Source organism: Protopterus annectens, chromosome 5.part0 (assembly GCF_019279795.1).
Source record: "Protopterus annectens isolate FY-2018-M chromosome 5.part0, PAN1.0, whole genome shotgun sequence".
In the NCBI taxonomy this organism is placed as follows: domain Eukaryota; kingdom Metazoa; phylum Chordata; order Ceratodontiformes; family Protopteridae; genus Protopterus; species Protopterus annectens.
This window is the reverse complement of record NC_056735.1, coordinates 333,824,450-333,844,413: the sequence shown is the minus strand read 5'-3', so window position 1 is coordinate 333,844,413 and position 19,964 is coordinate 333,824,450.

Below are 19,964 nucleotides of genomic sequence, written 5' to 3'. Positions count from 1 at the left end.
ACTGCAAATAAGAAACAGCTGATCCTTGTTGTAATCCCACCTGCACCTTAAATGCATCTGTCACTGCTACCGCAGACCTCATCACTGTCACATTGCCCTTGTACATATCCTGTACCACTCTTACATACTTCTCTGCCACTCCCGACTTCCTCATACAATACCACAACTCCTCACTAGGCACCCTGTCATATGCTTTCTCTAAGTCCACAAAGACACAATGCGACTCCTTCTGACCTTCTCTGTACTTCTCCATCAACACCCTCAGAGCAAACATCACATCTGTAGTGCTCTTTCCTGGCATAAAACCATACTGCTGATCGCTAATCCTCATCTCCCTCTCCATTCGTAATCTAGCTTCCACTACTCTTTCCCATAACTTTACAATCTCAGTAAATTCTAGCTCTGAGTTTACTGCACCTCAGATTAATGATACAATTTCCAGACTCAGCATGCATTTTTTAGTTCCATTGTTTACTAACAAAAGCATCAGAATTTTGGGCTTCATCAATGCAATCTCTTAAAAATAAATAAGTGAACCCTTATTTAGTGAACCCTTCCACATTAAGCTATTATCACAAACACTGGAGATTGTATTTAATTACCTCATCAAATATTAAGACTTAGCCACCACTAAGAATTGCAAGATGGTCTTTAAGGTTACTGTTTTATCATTTGTAGTGTTGTATACAATCACAAGGCAGTATTTGTCAATGTACCCTGTTTATTCGACAGAAGACATATTAAATCAGTTGAAGACTGTGTGAATGTGCTATGTAAAGAACATAGACACTGAAAGGCTCAAAATGCTTCTGAAAAAACTGGCTTTCACTCAAAGACTACTGCATCAACGACATTTGACACAAGATATGCACCGAAGGTCTTTCTGTGGAAGCATAAAAATGTGAGAAATTTTAACACAGAATAGTTGTCTCAGAAAGTATATATACTTATTATATTCAGGAAATGCAAGAGAAAAAGTTGAAATATTTACACATGAAGGACACAAAGCAAATGAGAAAATGGCATATCTGTTAAGGATGAAAGTATGATTTTAATCTGAACTCTTTAAAGATCTTTGGACCAGTCTTATTATTAAATTTTATGGGTCAGTATAACACTGAGTATTTATTAGCTTTGGTGACTACATGGAATTTCAAATAACAGAACCAATCCCTCATGTCCATGTGTTAATCAGAGCTCTTGCTAAAATAGTTGTTACTTTTGATACACAGGAGATGAAGGCTGTCTGCATCTATTAACACCCTTCAATTTAAGCAGTTATGTAACTGCAAACATATTATACAGAAGAACATCATTCCATTTTTGACAAGACAATTGGATAGTGGAAACTTTTATGCAACATGTAAACAAACTTTAAGAATTTCTGAATCAAGAGGGATAGGACTTATACTGAGATAGCCTATATGACATACATTCTAGCTATTACTGGAATGATAGCAGCCAGTCTGCTGCTTAAATCCAACATTAGAAACATGACAGCTTGTCTAGACAGATTCATGGACAGAAATGATGTAAAAGATGGAAGAAAAGAACCCAGAGAGAGAAGGATAGAATTAAAAGGTATAATAAAAAGAAAGAAAATGTAGAACAAGAAGAGAAAGAAATAGGAGCAAGACAAATAACTTCTGTGACATAATTCAAGTCACAATTAAAAGAACACCAAATGAATACATTTGTATTCCTGCTCCTCTTCTGGCTAGACAAAAATTCCTATCTATTCACATAGTATATTATAGCCTATGCTATCCTTCATCACCTTATACTATAGCACACTATAGTGATGTATTATATTGACATCCTGTATCTCTATCATCCTTTCTTCTTCAATCACGTACTTTCTTTTCCCTGTCCGTACCACTTCCTACTCTTCTCCTGACATCACCCATTAATTTTAAGTATACCCTTCTATTCTCACCTTCTTTCATCTCCTTCAGACAGTGGCACCTTTCAGCCTCTCTTCATGACAATAATCATACATCCTCTTACTCAGCTTATCTATAAATCATCTGTTTCAACCTCTGCCACATCCAGTGCATGATTCAGCCATTTTCTGTGCTGGCACCCTTACCTATTTCCATTGCTTCTCAAACTTGATGTTTTACTTTGCTTCTCCTGCACATTGCTGTATAACTAGCACTTCCATCAAGTTACTTAAGTAATTTCCCCTTAACTCTAATTTTTTTTAAAAGCTTGCTCTCACAAATGACTTCCTCTTTTCTTTCCTTATATTTTATTTGCTTTAAACCATTATTGCAGTCACATATTAGATTTTATTCATCGCATACATTTTTTATCTATTATGTTCCTATGTCTTTTGTAAAACTCTGTTTATGTTTTACTGTGTGTTCTGGTTATATTCATTCTGTTAAATTGCTTAAATTCACTGTAATTTTTGTTCTCTGCTCTTTGTACCTTTTGTACATGTATTTATATTTGGAGCTTTTCTCCCTGGACCTTCACTTGAAAAGAGGCAACTTATGCCCAGATGGACAATCCTAGTAAACAAATGCTAATAAATAATATTAAACAAATAAAAAGTGAAAAGTTGATATTTTTGAGAAAGGAAAGGAATGTTTGATATTCTGAAGTAAGAAACAGCAGAAGCATAAAATGTTATTCAATTCAGAGCATTACCAGATGAATTAGATACAAGAGCCAGTATTTGCTGTGACATAACAGAAAATAAAATATTATAAAATATTGCTACTTTCTAAAACTCTAGCTTGACATTGGTAATCGTGAATGATTTATGTCTGTGACTGTATGCTGAGACAGCAGGTGCAATTCCATTAATGGGTTACTTAAAATCACATTTTTATACCCAGAATGTTTCAGAGATCTGCAAACAAATCATTTTACCTTAATGGTAAAAAGCGTTCATCTGTCAGATAATATAAAATATGGTAATAATGCAATCTTTTACATATCTTCTTGAGAATCTGTCTTGTTATTAAAGAGATAGACAGATAATCAGATTCCCTTGCATGGAATATATTGTACAGCAACTTATAGTTAGAAAAAATGTCAGTAGTTCTATTGACTTAATCTAGTACATAATATATTGATTTTTTTTTAGCTTATTACTTTTTTAAACTCGAATATATTAAATCAATAAGGTGAATGCTTTATTTTTTATACTTTTAAAGTTGAATGAATTGTAACATAAACCACTGCTGGAAAGTCAACCTGAGTTCCTTATACAATGAGTGGTGCCTCACTCTACTCGGGCTCACTCTGCTCCCCTACCCTACCCCAAATCCCCCCATCTCTAAGCATGTACACTTGTAACTCCTCCCCTTATCTCTTCCAGCCAATCACTACCATTTCTTCTTCCCTCCAAATTATCTATATCTCCCCTATTCTCTCCTATACATACTCATCCATATCTATCCTTTGCATTCCTGGCTATCATTTACCCATCTGTTACAAAACTTTCGCATCTGTCTACTCTCCTTTCCATCACCCCTTCCTTGATGTCCACGTATATCTTCCTGTATCCTACACAACATTGCTCTGTTATTACTACACATCCACATAATCTTACATATTCCCCCTTACAAACCTAACTATGCTTTCATCTAGTATACACGTTCTAACTTTGTCATTTCTCTACTTATTTCTCTTTTCTATACTACACATTACTGCCCTAAACCCCATCTCCTTCTCACCTCAGTCCTCCACTACCACCACTTCTATTCCTGTGCAACTTAAGAGCTATGCAAACACATCTCCAAATCTCTAACAAATAACCTCCTCCAATATAAACTAAAAAGTGTCCATGTCATAAATAAAATCCACTTGAATCCAATAAGCAATACTATCTGTGAAGAGCAGAACACCCCGGGATCTTTATGTTATTCCAAGCCTCCCATTTTCTTTTTGATAGCCTGCCATTTATCAAATTACTCATAGTAAATTCCTGTAATATCTATATTTAGCTGTAGCCTCTTTCATAAACTGTCCTTAAGCAATTCATTTACTCTTTTGCTAGCCTGCCCTTTTCCAAACTATGCTTAGTTACTGCCTGCACTAGGTGTATTTAGCTGTAGCCTCTGTTTTAACATCACCAGACAGTTTTTGTTGGACTGCAATTTGCATACCTGGTTTCTGCCCGCTCTGTTTGCCCTCACTGCACTCGGGCTTTCTCGTCTCCCCTACCCTACTCCCATTCCACTCACTCCCACTTTCCCCAGATTTATACTTACATAAGCAATGCCCTCTATTTAATCAGCCAATCACATCCACAGCCAATCTATCATTCCCAACACTCATCCATACTCAACCGACAATCTCTTTATTACTCACCTAATCATATTATTCCTAAAACCACTCCCACTCCCACTCAGCTCACACTCACACTTACCTACTCTTCCCAACCATCCCACTCTCTTCTGTCCTTAGTACTTCTAACTCACACTATTACATTAACATTCTACAAAAATCTCAGTTTTCCAGTCTTCCCTCTCCAACCACAATATGCTACAACTCACTGTTTTACTCCTCACTCTACTCACTACAAAGTATCACCTTACCTCCATTCACCACCTTCAAGTCTTACATACTATTACACTGACTAAATCTACCTATCTTCCTACATTTTACCTACTCACCTACATCAACATATCACCACAACTGTTCAATAACACACCCATACAACTATTCACACTAAAATACCCTTCCATTCATATACCCCCACCCATTCTACACAAATACTACAGGCTCACTATCAAACCCTCTCTCACCTTCCTACTCAAATCCTGTTTACTTTAGCTTAAGTGTCAACATTTAACTGAACCCAGGTCCTAAACCATACATTCAGACACCCCATCTACAACATAATCCTGTCCTGCCAAACCCCTCACCTTTAACACACAGTTCCTCTGACCTATTAATCATAAACATTAACCTCAGAAGTATTTTTAAAAAAATACCTGACTTCCAAGCTGCCCTTTCACTATACTCCCTAGACATTGTAACAATTACTGAAACTTGGCTAAAAATCAACAACGATGAAGAATTCTTGCCCCAAGGATATAATATACATTGAGCTGACAGAATACACAAGCGTGGTGGTGGTGGTGATATAGCAGTCATATATATAAGAGCAATCTTAACCTTCAACAACTGTACACTACTCCACCCCTAGCTACTGAGTCTGAAATACTAATCTCACATCTTCAACTTAACATAAAGAAGTCCATCATCATCATAGCAGTATATCTCCTTCCTGGAAACAGTAGTCTTATAATAGAAAACCTGCTTAGCTGGGCCTCTACTACCTACAATCAGGAAAAAATAATCATAGGTGACTTTAATCTGGATTGGACCACATGCATTTCCATAAGTCCAACAAATCATATTAACCTCTTTGGTTTCTATCAATTTATCACCACACCTATAAGAATCAACAGACACAATGATAAACATTCCATACTAGACTGGATATGCTCCAATCATCCAAACCTATGCTCATAGTCTGGCTGCCTCCCTGACCCCCTTAGTGTTTATTCTCCCACCTATCTAATTAGGCACAAAGCACACTCAATCAGTACCTCTATCTACAAGTATATCCATACCAAAAAACACTTCTCTAAAGAAACATTTAGCACCCTCTTAAAATGTCACAACTGGTCCCCCTTAAAACAACTTCCCCTCAATGAGGCAGTCATCTACTTTAACAACTCATTCTTAAACATCTTAAACTCATTAGCTCCTATTAGAAAAATGCATTGCAAATCTACACCCGCTCACTGGCTAACTAAAGACACCATAAACATAATGAAAAAAATGGACAGAGCTTGGCTAAACTATCAGTCTTCCAAAACCCAAGCTTCCCTCCACAACTACCACCAACTGCATAACTTGGCCAAAAATCAATTTCAATCAGACATAAAAGCGTACTACACCCAGATCCAACAAAAACATAAAAATAACCCTCAGTAGTTTTGGCAGTCCATTAAACAACTCTTAAATCCTGGACAATCCACTATCCCCTCACCAACCAACCTTAATTCCAACATAAGCATAGCAGCCTAATTCAACTCACATTTGATAAACTCCATCCTGACCTTAGTAAACAACAGAAACCATCCCCACAACTATTGTACATCAATCTGCAGCCTTCTCATTTCAGACCATTCAGACCATATACATAAAAAAACTCCCACTTCTACTGAAATACACCAGACTTGCAGTAGACAAACTCCCAAGTGATTTTCTTAGACTAGCAGCAGACTCGATGTCATACCCAGTCTCCTTACTTATTCATCACTCCATTACTGAACAATATGTTCCAGCACTCTAGAAAATCTCACATATCATTCTTTTGCGCAAGGGTGGCCAATCCACAAAATTATGCAACTATAGACCCATTGCTATACTTCCCCTCTTAGCAAAATACTTGAAAATGCATACAAACTCAACTACTGACCTATCTACTACAAAATAACCTTCTCTGCAAATCTCAGCATGGCTTTAGACCAAAACATAATACCAAAATATCCCTGTTAAGTTTACAGACTCCATCAACCATCATAGAAATAGTAACAACCTTGTATCGTCCATCTTCTTGGATATGTCAAAAACATTTGACATGGTATTCCATCAAAAACTACTTGAAGATTTATCATCTATCCATCTCTTACTATCATCAATTACCTGGTTTACAGCTATCTATTTAAATACCAAGAAGCAATTATCTGGAAAGATGACATCTCTGCCCTTCTACCTATTACTGTTGGAGTCCCACAAGGCTCTATTCTTGGGCCTCTACTCTTCTCCATCTTTTAAAATGATCTTAGCTCAGTATCCATACATGCTACTATCATACAGTATGCAGATGATTCCACTCTTATCTGCACATCCCCCTCCATCTCTACACTCCTATGTAAGACCCAGAGTGCATTCTCAGACTTAGAGCAGTTCCTTAAAGAAATGCAGTTCATACTAAACCCTAGCAACACAAATCTAATATTATACCATGACCCCCCCAAAACGTGCACGCTGATTGGCCAGCGTGCACATTGTAAATCGAGTTATACTAATGGAAAAAGGTCCAGTCACCCGGACTTTTTTCCATTAGTATAACTCAACTTTTAAAACACTGTCTCGCTATGTTAAATGGATTGCTTTTTTTTAATGTTTCACTATGTTAAATGGGTTTAATATAGCGAGACAGTTTTAAAATAAGCAACGGACATGCTTATTTTAAAACTGTCTCATTATGTTAAACCCATTTAACATAGCGAAAACAGTAAAAAAAAAGCAACGGAGATCTTGCTTTCTCCGTTGCTTTTGCCCACAGCTCTGATGTACTGCGCAGGCGTGCAGTACATCAGAACTGCCGCGGATGCCAGACATCTGCGGAAGGGCAGTAAACAGGCATTATACTAGGGCAGTAAACAGGCATTATACTATGCCATTATTTAAGAAAAGTAATAGTTTCTTTTCTTAAATAATGTCATGGTATAATAGCAATAACCCACTTCTGGGTGTGGGTAATGCTGTATTTACCCACGGTTGGCTTTGTTTGGTCCCTCGGGCTTCGCACTCGGGACCAAACCACGCCAACCGTGGATAAATCCAGCATTACCCACACCCAGGCATGGGTTATTGCTATAATATTCTCCAATAATAAAACCTCAGAACCTCCTTCAGTGCTTCACATACTCTCCTCCAACTGCACTATAATTGAACCAGTAGATAGTACAAAGTTACTTGGTGTCACAATAGCCTGTGGCCTAAGATGTGACAAACATATAGCCCTTACCATAAGAAGTTCATATCAAGCTCAGCTGTCTGTACAGGTGAAGAACATCCCTTACTCCCTCAAATAGACAAGCTATAGCCAGAACACACCTTCTGTACTCACTAATGTATGCCTCCCCCATCTTCACTAATCTTAGAAAATCTGAACTATCCAAGCGAGAGATATATAAAATAGCATAGAACCCACCACTGTATAGCCTTGAAACAACTACAGTGGCTGGAGCTATCCAATCTACTTGTTCTTAATCAATTTGCTATTGCTTACAACATCTGACATCAACCAGAAGCCTGTCCAGCACTTTTGAACCTAGTCTAAACTTACAACACATCCTGTTCCCTCTGCTCATCTAACAAACTACTTCTAAAATCTAAAAAAATTCTGCAACATTTTTGGTGAATCCTTATTTGCAAATCAAATTGCAAACATTTGGAACAGCATTCTCCAACATATACTAAATACCTCTACTACCTCCAAATTCAAACTCCTTAAAAAACATCTGAACAATAATTAGCTATGTTCCTGTATCACCCCTGGATAACTTTATCTCTCCTCACTCCTCACTTTGCCTTAACTGAAACCTCCTATCATATCTCCTTTCAACCTTCTCTCCCCCCACTTTTCATATTGCCTAGCAGTGACATCCTACTAAATCTCTTCTTCCACTGACCCCTTTTCCATCCTAAACTTACCCTGCTGAAGGAGTATAGCTTGCATTTACCAAAACTGGTAGCACAGTAAAAATCTGTATACATTGTAACTGCATCAACCTTTTAAAAATCCTGTTAATAATGTTTATTGCCTAACTTTTCTGGAAATACTGTTTAATCTGTATATTGTAAGGGTCTATATTAGATCACCAACCGCTTAAAGAAGCGAACGGTGATTAATCGACCCTATGTAAGCGAAAGCTTACAATCTCGAACTGTCAGAACAGAGATTTTTTTTCCTAGGAAAAAAAAAATCGCTGTTCCAAAACACATACAGACAACATAAGCACACCAAACAAACAGCAATCCACACACATACACCTAAAATCTTACAACTAACCCTACACTAAACTATACACACACCACTAACTATCCACTTGCCTTAACCCAAACCCTAACCCTAAGGTCTGTCACTATCGCACACTCATCTCACCCGCTCCCTAATCTTAACTCACCTAACCTGCCCTAACCCTCACATCATCACAATCATACACATACCTAACCTGCACCCTAACCCTAACTCACCTAACCCGCCCTAACCCTCACATCCACAAAATCGCACACTTACCTGAACCCGACCTATAACTTTCCACCACAGTGCTGAAAATACCGAAGAAACAGAAACAGACAACCAAATTCTTTCCCTAGGAAAGAATTTGGGTTTCTGTTGCTTCGATATTTTAAGCTTTCGTTCCATAGGGTTCGATATTAGAACATTTGAAGGTTTGAAACCTCAATGTTCTAATATAGACCCTATTGTAATTATCTGTGACTGTAATTACTTTTTCAGTCTTTTTAGTCTGTTACTAGTCTTTGTTTGTTTTTGTTTTTATTTGTCTTCTTGAGGTCCCCCCTGGTCTCTGCTGAAAATAGCTGTTGGCCCAGTTGGACTATAACTATTGTAAACAAATATGAAATAAATAAATAAATAATTTCTTAAGAATACCATACCAAATCTCCCTCTAAACAAAAGCCATTAACTTATACATTTACATTTACATTTAGTATTGTACATTTATCTAGAGATATATGCCCTAATCCAGGTCCCACCTCAAATAATATCTCCTCACCTCCACTTAGAGTTATTTCTCACAAATCCATTTACACGGTAACTATAAATCTCCAAGGTATTCACAACAAAATTTCTAATTTTCATGCTTGGATTGCTCATAACCAACCAGCCACCACTGAGACCTGGCTAAAACCATACATTAAAGAGTCAGAATTTCTCCCTCAAAGCTTTCAAACAATAAGATCTGACAGACCCAACAAAAAAGGAGGCTGTGTAGCACTAATCTTTCCTAGCACCTTTAACATAGTTCCGTATACAAATCCTGCTCCCCAATTTACTAATGACAAAATCCTTATTTCTTTCCTAAAAATCAACAGCTGCAAAAATCTGTGTATCATGGTTCTCTATTTGCCACCCAGCAACACAATAGCCTTATTAGCTATTAGCTCCTCGCTAACCCTCTTCAAAAGAAACCTTGAAGAGTGGATGGGAAATAGAAAGTTTGCCCCAGGGATCACTTCAATGGCTCTGCTGGACAGAGGCACAGGGAACTAATCTAAGGGGGCGACAAAAGCCAACACATTCCAGCTAAGCTTATAAATGCCTTCGGGCAGATAGCCTAGTACCTGCCGATGAACCTAAGAACCTATTAGAAAAAATCCTAGCCTGCATTTTTAGTCATATCAAAATGAAACAGTTGTCCTAGTCAACATAAATATCAACTGGCTAATCCTCAGTTCCAACAACCCAGCCTCTAACATTAATCTGTTCAACTCCACACAGCCTATAAACACCCCAATCAGACTAAATAAGGATAACACCACAGAATCCTTCCTCAATTGGATCCTTGTCTTCAGTCTGAATAAAATATGCAGGTACTCTTCCACACACCTTGAATGATCACCTCCCTGCCTTTATTCACTGCTCCCCTTCCTCCTACCAAAATCAACACCATTACAAACAAATAAAGAACCTAACTGCTTTTAATCCACTTACTTTTGTCAATACCCTGAAAAAGATAAAGGAGAACAACCTAAAAACTGTTCCACTTGACAACGCTGTCGATTATTTTAATACTATGTTCCTGAACATGCTAAATAGCCTTGCACATCTTTGCATGAAAAAAATCAAAACAAACTCTGCTCCATGGCTGACCAAGCCTACAAAAGATCTGATGCACTTTAGAGATAAAATATGGAAACAGTGTCAAGCTAATGGAAACCAGCCAGACCTGATAAATTTTAAACATCTTCATAATCAGGTAAAGATAAAAAAGAATATTATTCAAAACTGCATTCTAACCATAAACAAAAACCCCAAATATTCTGGAATTCTGTCATATTGCTTTTGAACCCTGGCACAAAAACAATCCATGTCCACATCCCGACAAACCTTCTCAAGAAATAGTCTCTTTCTTTAAATATTCTATAGCTAACATCACTATTCTTTCTCCTTTCTCAAAGATCTTGGAAAAGTGCATCCACATTCAGCTGATGCACTATCTTCTTCAAAACCATCTCCTGTCTCTAAAATCATATGGCTTTAGACCTGGCCATAGCACAACAACCGCCCTCATATCTTTCTTGGATACTGTTAACAGATCACATGATGCTGGTAAAATAATCGGTACCACCTAGTTAGATCTACCATAGACTTTTGATACTTTTTCCCTACCTTTAATACTATCATGACTCTCTAACAATGGACTTTCCCCTGCCACTCTCATCTGGCAATCAAGTTATTTCAAAGACAGACAACAGGCTGTCAAATGGCAAAACTCTATCTCTTCTTATCTTAACACCTCTACTAGAGTTACGCAAGGGTCTATACTTGGTCCCCTCCTATTCAGCATTTTCATTGATAATTTCCATTCTTCTATGACCCACAGATCTCTCATTCAGTATATAGACAACTCAACTATTGTATGTTCAGTCAACTCTATTTCTGAGCTTCAAATCAAAACTCAACTGCATAACCACCTAGCCCTTAAATAAATCCAAGATCATTTTATTCACCCCTAGGTAATCAGCCCTGTTACATAAAACCATTTTCAATATGTATTCTCAATGTAAAGCACAAATAGAACTTGTTACCCACACAAAACTGCTAGGAGTCAGCATAGACAAGCACCTAAAATGTGATATTTACATACAACACATTTGCCTCCACTTACCTACTCCCTTCTCTCATGTACAGCACCCCTCTACTTACCAACCTTCAAACTACACTAAAGGCCAAGCTTGAGACTTGCCATAACAAAACAGTCAAATTCACAACTAATTCCAAAAACTTCATCCATCACTGTACTGCTCTACACTTTCTAAAATGGCTGGAACTACCAAACTACTACACCTATTTGCAACTAACTAAAGGCCACAAACTGATCTTTAAACCTTTAGATTGTCCTGCCCTTAGCTCAATATTCATTTACTACCTCCCAAAGAGGCCTTTCAGATCAGAGAATCAGCAACTTATGTAGGTTTACAAACCAAATCTTCCTCCTGGCTAGCTTCTTTACAACCACTCGAACCAAAAATTGGAATGCTCTACCTTTAGCTTTTAGAACAACCCAGAATCCGGCCTGTTTCAAAACTTCTTTATGTGAATACTTATCTTCCATCTGGAGCTGAGCTGTAGTTGCCCTCATCATCCTTAGAATATCTACGTTTAGTGACATTTTCTACTTTTATGCCATATTTACCAAAATTCCTCTCTGCTCTAATTACCTCAAAAAATTTTGTAACATCACTTATATTTGTTCTGCCACTGGATTGCTAATTGTGTTTTTAAACTGTAAGCTAATTTTTTGTTAGTTGTATATTACAAATGTATAAAATTCAACTTTCATTCATGTACTGAGAAGCTTTTCTTCCCTGGCCGCCGCTGAAAATGGCTCTGAATGGCCCAGCAGGCTTTCCCAGTAAACAAGCTACAAATAACTAACTAAATAAATAAGTATTAAAATGCTTATCTGAATGCTTCAGTGATGGACTGTAACCACTGCTGTAGGAGCTGACCATTTCAGTCCTCAGAAGTCTAAAATATATCTTAGAAAGTCATCTGGCAGACTTAAATTTTAGCAGGCACTTTTGTAACATGAAATATAATGGCTAAACGTCTATTTGTAGTTGTGAAATAACAGAACAGTTGTTATGACTTTAGGAATATATTGACTTGTCCAGCAAGCAAAAATGAATCAGGAAGAAAATGTAGGAAACGAAGTTCAGGAGTGTTTAGAAATAACGCTTAGGACATATTATGCGGCTGTTCACCATTGGCCTATAAGTGAATTTATTTTCCTTTATAAAAATGTTTGATTAAAAAAAATCTTTATTGATTTTTGTAACAGTTAATTTCAGGGTTGCTTTTTTTAATGTGATAGCTAAAGTGAAGCTCATTCAACGAAGTAGATTCTTTACTGTAGAAGCTGTCCTGGCCTATACTGCTTATACACCTACAAAAAACATGAGCCATTAGAATGACATCACCAGTAGATGCACTATAAACTTGTATTTATTGCCTGTGCAGCTACTTTGCTGTTTGTTTCTATATCTATTTAAAGGTAAATGACATAGAATAAAATAGTCCTTACTCAGTCACAAACAGGCACATTATCAAAATGAAGGCTTCAAGTATGATAGTAGCATTAATTTAAATTTTCTTTTTAATCTTATAAAACAAACCTTTGTCTTTTTTATTATGCACAGTTTTTCAAACAAGCTAAAGTACTCCTTTTTACACATTTATTAATAAAGTGTCACAGTGTGCAAATTTCTTTAAAAAACACCTGGAGGAGTGGTTACTACCTAGAAGCTGTAGTTTTATTGGCCATTTTGGGTCAATTCTAAACTCCTTGATCTCTCTCTCTTAAAAACGCTACAACTCTCTTTTTGCGCGGTTTTGCGCACTGAACAGCGTCGGGCAGTGCCGCTTAAAAAGGTTTAAACTATTCCAGGCTCCACAAAGTCTGCTCTTCACTTTTTCCCTTAGAACTGTTCAAGCTCTCAAAGTAATCACTCTATTCTCTTTCTAAAGCCCTGCACTTGCTCAGCTCTTATAAGGAAACACTAACTAACTAAAGCACTACACCCTCCTTGACTTCTCATAAGTATTAGGCTCCCGATTGGTCCTTCCTGATCAAGTGAAAAATCAGTTCCCTTCCCTAATCTGATCAGTAAAAAAACAGTTCCCTATACTAATCTGGTATGTCCATGGGTCAGTTTCAAGGTTACTCTCCAGTCCAGCTGGTGAATCTGGGAATTTTGAGGCAATGTTACAATTGCCTTATATACACAGACAACCCTCTCCTCCTTCCAACAAACTCTAATACATGTGAGAGATGCAGTAACACAGCGAAACTGGAGACAGAGCTCTCTCAACCCAAGACTGGCACAGTCAGTCAGGAGGAAAAGTTAACCACCCACACCACAAATCCAGTCTCACACAGGCCTATTGCATCTGCATACCCAACACATAAACACACAAAAACATACTCGGAGGCTCTAAATAAAAATCTGCCTAAACAGCAAAGACCTCCTAAGCAGTTATCCAAGCAACAGCCACCCCTCAACAATACCCACGAATCACATATCTCACAAAATCAGTGTGCCTCACAGTCACAGGCCTTAAGGCCAAACAACACACCAAATACACTTGTTATAGCGGACTCTATTGTCCGGCACACTGATGTCCCGCTCACCAGAATGAACAAGGAGAAGGTCACTGTAAGCTGCCTGTCGGGTGCCAGGATCCGTCACATAACGCAAGCACTCAGGTCACTCCAAAGCAAGTACAAGTATGACTCCATCATTGTCCATGCTGGTGTGAATGACCTGAGATGTACCTCCCTGGACTACATGAAAAGAGACATAGAGGAGCTCTCTGACCATGTAGCCCAGGCTGGTATGACCCTGACCTTGAGTAGCATCTTGCCCTCACCAAGAATGATGCCACAGTATAAAGACAAAATAATCAGTTTCAACAATTGGCTAAAGTATTGGTGTCATTCAAAGGGGATCCAGTGTCTGTCAGCCTGGGATGACATGCTCGACAAGCCACGTTGCTTCGCTGGGGATGGCTTGCACCTGTCACCCTTAGGCTTTCGTATACTAGCCAAGGCTCTTGCCACCCCCATAGTGCCTTTTTTAGGAAAGGCTCAAAGGACAAACCCACCTCCATAGACAACCCAAGGATAAAAAAAACTAAAGGTAATGCTACTCAATGCCAGAAGTCTAAACATCAAGATGCACGCACTCGAGGCTCTCCTCAGTATGGAGAAAATCAATGTCTGTGCACTAACAGAAACCTGGTTCAAGGCTCCTGAGGGCACCCCAGTACTACCAGGTTATAACTCATACCATGCGTTTCGGCCCCAAAACTCGGACCGAAGCACAAAAGTAGGGGGAGTATCTATATTCATCAAAGATACCTACATCTCCAGGTTAGTGGCACTGCACGAAGCATCGGAAACCATCCATGTGCAACTAACAGTGGGTAAAACTGCCTTTCAGTTTGTAGCCTGCTACAGAACACCCTCCCTATTACAGGAACCCCACTTGGCATTCCTGAGAACACTGGAGAATATGAAGGTCTCTCCAAACACTATGTTATTGGGTGACTTCAACTATCCAAACATTGACTGGGAAAACTACTCAAGCCCAAACACCCTCGCCCAACGGTTCCTTGAATTTATAAACTCGAACGAGATGGAACAACTGATCATCACTCCCACAAGAGGGAACAACATATTGGACCTGGTCATCATCAACATGGGGACTCTATGTTGCACACCAGAGGTAAATCCCTCATTGGTAAGATCAGACCATAAACAAATTTCCCTTGACATCCATAACCCGTCCCCACCCCCAGCCAAGGAAATCATTGTAAAGAATTTCTCAAAAGCCAACTTTGCACTTCTCAAGACTGAGGTGGAATCCTTCAAAGCCCCTGGGCCAGAGGATAATACAGCCCAATCCACAGAATCCTTTACAAATGCATTCTATGAGCACCTGCAGGACTGCATTGATCGTGCTATCACAAATAAAACCAAGACTCACTCCTCCAAAAACAGGAGACCAGTCTGGTGGACCCTGGCCATAAATAAGCTATACAACAGAAGGAAGAAGCTACTACATGACAGAGCAAAATCCCAAAAAGGGAAGGCATCTCTGATCAGTATTAGCAAGAAACTTCGATCCCTTATAAAATCATCAAAGGCCAGTTTCAAAAGAAAAATTGCCTTAGACACTAAAGATAATCACAAGGCCTTCTTTAGTTATGTCAGGAACATAGGTGGAAACTCCCAGATATGCTCTGAATTGTTGCATAATGGTACATAATATACCGAACCTACAGACATATCCAACATCCTAGCAGACAGATTCAGCGCAAACTTCCCCCCCAAAGGAGCAAATGCTTATCCCAACTGAATGTAACCTCCCTGACATCACAAATGCACAGGTGAAAGCTGCCCTCTCAAAAGCAAAAAACACAGCATCTATGGGACCGGACGGTTTCCCAGGCTGTGTCTTACACGAGCTCCAAGAAGAACTGAACCCTCACATTAAGTCACTGTTCAAACTTAGCCTTACTACAGGATATGTACCCAAAGAATGGTGTACAGCTACAGTGGTCCCACTCCACAAAGGTGGTGCCACAACGGACCCCGGGAACTATCGCCCCATAAGCCTGACTAGTCTGGTCTGTAAAGCTATGGAGTGTATTATCATGGAACTCATAAACAAAGATATTGGGAGCCTCCAGACACTGGACCCTACCCAATTCAGCTTTGTTAAGGGCAGATCTTGCCTCTTAAACCTAGTTGATTTCTTTGAAACAGTTACCAAAGCCATAGATGAGGGCAAGGTAGTCCACACAGCCTACCTGGACCTCGCAAAAGCCTTCGACACAATACCCCACTCAGGCATCATAAATAAGCTTACCAGCTTAAATATCAACTCCTGTATCACAAGATGGGTTGCAAACTGGCTCAGAGATAGAACCCACATGGTCAGAATCGCAGGTGCCATGTCCGAATCCAAACCAGTTACAAATGGTGTCCCACAGGGCTCAGTTCTGGGACATCTCTTGTTCGGTATATACTTCTCTGAGGTTCAGACTAACATGGGGGGATTATGGCTGACAAAGTTTGCAGATGACTGCAAACTGGGGGCCATAATTGAATCTCTAGCTGACACAAGCATCCTCCAAAAGGGTCTCACAGAGCCACGGCCTCAAGCTAAATGCTAAAAAGTGCATAGTCATCCCCTCTGGGAAAAACAAGGTGCCTACAAATTACCACATAATTCCATTAAGTATGGAAGAAGTAATTAGAGATTTGGGGACCAACGTAGATAGTAATCTCTCCTTTGATAATCACGTTGCCAAAGTGGTTAGAAAGACCTATATAGCCCACCTTATCACGAAAGGGTTCACATCTAGATCAAGAGAGGTCATTGTGCCCCTCTACTTGTCTCTCATCAGGCCCATAATTGAATACAATGCCCCTTTTAGGATGTACCTTACCCGACACCTGCAGCAACTGGGGAGACCTCAAAATTACCTCACCAAGAGGATCATGGGCTACAAACAGATGTCCTATGCAGCTTGACTAAAGAAACTCCAGCTCTACTCAGCTGCTTACCGCCTACTCAGAGGCGATCTATGCCTGACGTACAAAGCCATGTCAAACCCAGAATTAATGGACACGCTCCACTTCAAAAAATCCAAGTCCCTTAGAGCTACACACTCCAGGGACCTAAACCTCAGCACAAAAATAAATAGGACATGCTGGAGGGACAGATTCATTTCCCAGAGGCTCCCCTCACTCTGGAATAGAATCCCAATTCATGCTAGACATAGCCCCTCGCTGACCATCTTCAAGCAAAATCTGGACGCGTGGATGGGAAATCACAAATTCACCCCTGGGATCGCTTCTGTGTCCCTGCTAGACAGAGGCACAGTAAACTAATCTTAAAAGGGTACCTTCTGTGACCTACTTTACAGAGGCACAGTAGGCTAACCTAATAGGGAGGCGGAAGCCAAATACACTCTGGCTAGGCTTATAAATGCCGTAGGGCAGATAGCCTAGTATCTACCTATGAACCTATGAACCTATGAACATGGCAAGTATGCTGTATAAATGATGAGCATTTTGCCTGAACAGAATTAGACATCTGACAGCAAAAGTAATATTGCTTCCATATCCTTTCCATATCTTTAAATGAGATTTGTACTGAAGATACTGCATTAGCAGAGAAACCAAAGTCTGTTGTTCATAGATTATCTTTGTTTGCAACAAAGCATGTTCTAGCAAGCTTTGGTGGTTCTGGACTATGTTTTCAATTATATGTTTTTGTCCATGTAGTTTGGAAATCATGCAGTCTGAAACTTTGAATGCTCATATGAGCGAACATTTATTCAGGCTATAAATGACAGTGAATGCTCATATGAGCAAACATTGTTTTCAAAGGAATTTTTTGCTGCTAGCATTTTGTATGGGATCATGGTACATTAGGGTAAGGGAGACTGCTGTTGTCCAGTCTTGGAGCTGGTATATATAATTAGTCAGGTATGTGGAGGGTGCAAGAAAGCTTGCCCCCTGTAAAAAAAAGACTTAATTTTAGATGTTTTTGATCATTTAAGATTTGATCTAAAATGATCGTTCTTTTGATGGTTGGTATTATCAATGTTTGATGTTTGAGGATACACTTATATATATATATATATATATATATATATATATATATATATATATATATACACACACACACACACACACACACATATATATATGTATTCGCTTTAGAAGCTTGAAATACTGAAATATCGAAATTCAGTATTTCACACCTATAAAGTGGAATCCTGAAAAGAATGAAAACTCAGAAGCGCGAAATTCAAAACCCCGCATACCAGAGATTTTTAATTAGCGCTTCTGGTGTTTCACTGTGGTTATAGATTCAGGTAAGTGTTTATGTGTTAAGGGTTTTGGGTAGGGGCTGTGGTGTGTGTTAGTGTGTTTTGTTGCTGTGATGTGTGTGTGCGAGGAGAATGTAGCTTGTATGGTGGTGTTTTTTGTGTTTTTGCATGTAGTGCGACCTCGGAGTTAGAATATTTAAGTAGGGGGCGTGGGGGGTGCAGGGTAGCTTGTCCCCTGCTTTTATGTAGGACAGAGCTTGTGTTTGTGTGTGGGGATGAAGGTGTGTGTTTGTGTACAGCAGAAGCGCTAATACAAAATCTTCGGTATGTGAGATTTTGAATTTCACTCTTCTGAGTTTTTGTTCTTTTCAGGATTCTACTTTATGAGTTCGAAATACTGAATTTCGATATTTCAGTATTTTGAGCTTTTAAAGTGAATTCACACACACACACACATATATATATATATATATATATATATATATATATATCTTTACTGACATTTGCTTAATATTTATTTATTGACATTTGCTTACTGAGAATGTCTGAATGGGTAGAAGCCCAGAAGAGGCAATCTCTACATAACTTAACAAACCCATGTCTGAGCCAGCTCTGTTAGAAATGCTACATTTAAAGAAATCCTAATCCATCTGCACCACATGCTCCAGAGACCTCAACCTCATTACCACAATCAACAGAACTTGCTGGAGGGACAAGTTCATAACACAGAGACTGCTCATGCTCTGGAATAGACTTTCCACACATGTCAAGCAGAGCACCTCACTGGCCTTCTTCAAGATAAATCTTGATGAGGGGATGGGAAATAGAAAGTTCACCCCAGGGATCACTCCAGTGGCTATGCTTGATAGAGACACTGGGAACTAACATTGGGCAGCACAATGCCAGGGCACTTCTATGGGCTAGGCTTGTAAAGGCTCAAGGGCCATTAGCCTAGTACACACCTATGAACTTATTTTCACCAGAGACCGAGGGAGCATACCTCTCAAATGTACCTCATAATGAGGAACATTCCTCATTTGGGGTCCTAAAAAGTTCATGTTCCTCGAAATCCCACATTGAAAGGGTCTGCTACACATTCAGTGTTAGCAATTTTTTAACTGGTATCCATGGTAAATAGAACTAAATCATATTATTTCATTAAAATAATTATTCTATAAGTGAAACTATCACATTTTAACCAATCTATGAGCTTCCTATTTGAATTTGTTAGTAAGCAGTTAGTAAGCACATTTTTCCCATTTGTTCCACATTATGAGAGGTAGTGTTCCTCATTTTAGACACTAAAGGTTAAGAGCTATGCCAGGCAGAAAAACTCAAACTTATTACAAAACATTTGAAGAACAATACTTTTACAGTCTTCAAAAATTAAACAAAAGCATCTGCAGTTTAAATAATGAAAAATTAGAGATAATATAAAAACATTGGTTAAGAATTGATGCAAGGTATATAACAATCATTTAATATTTAGAGAAACGTTAAACAGTTTGTAGAGAAATAAGGTAAGTTAATGTAAATCAAA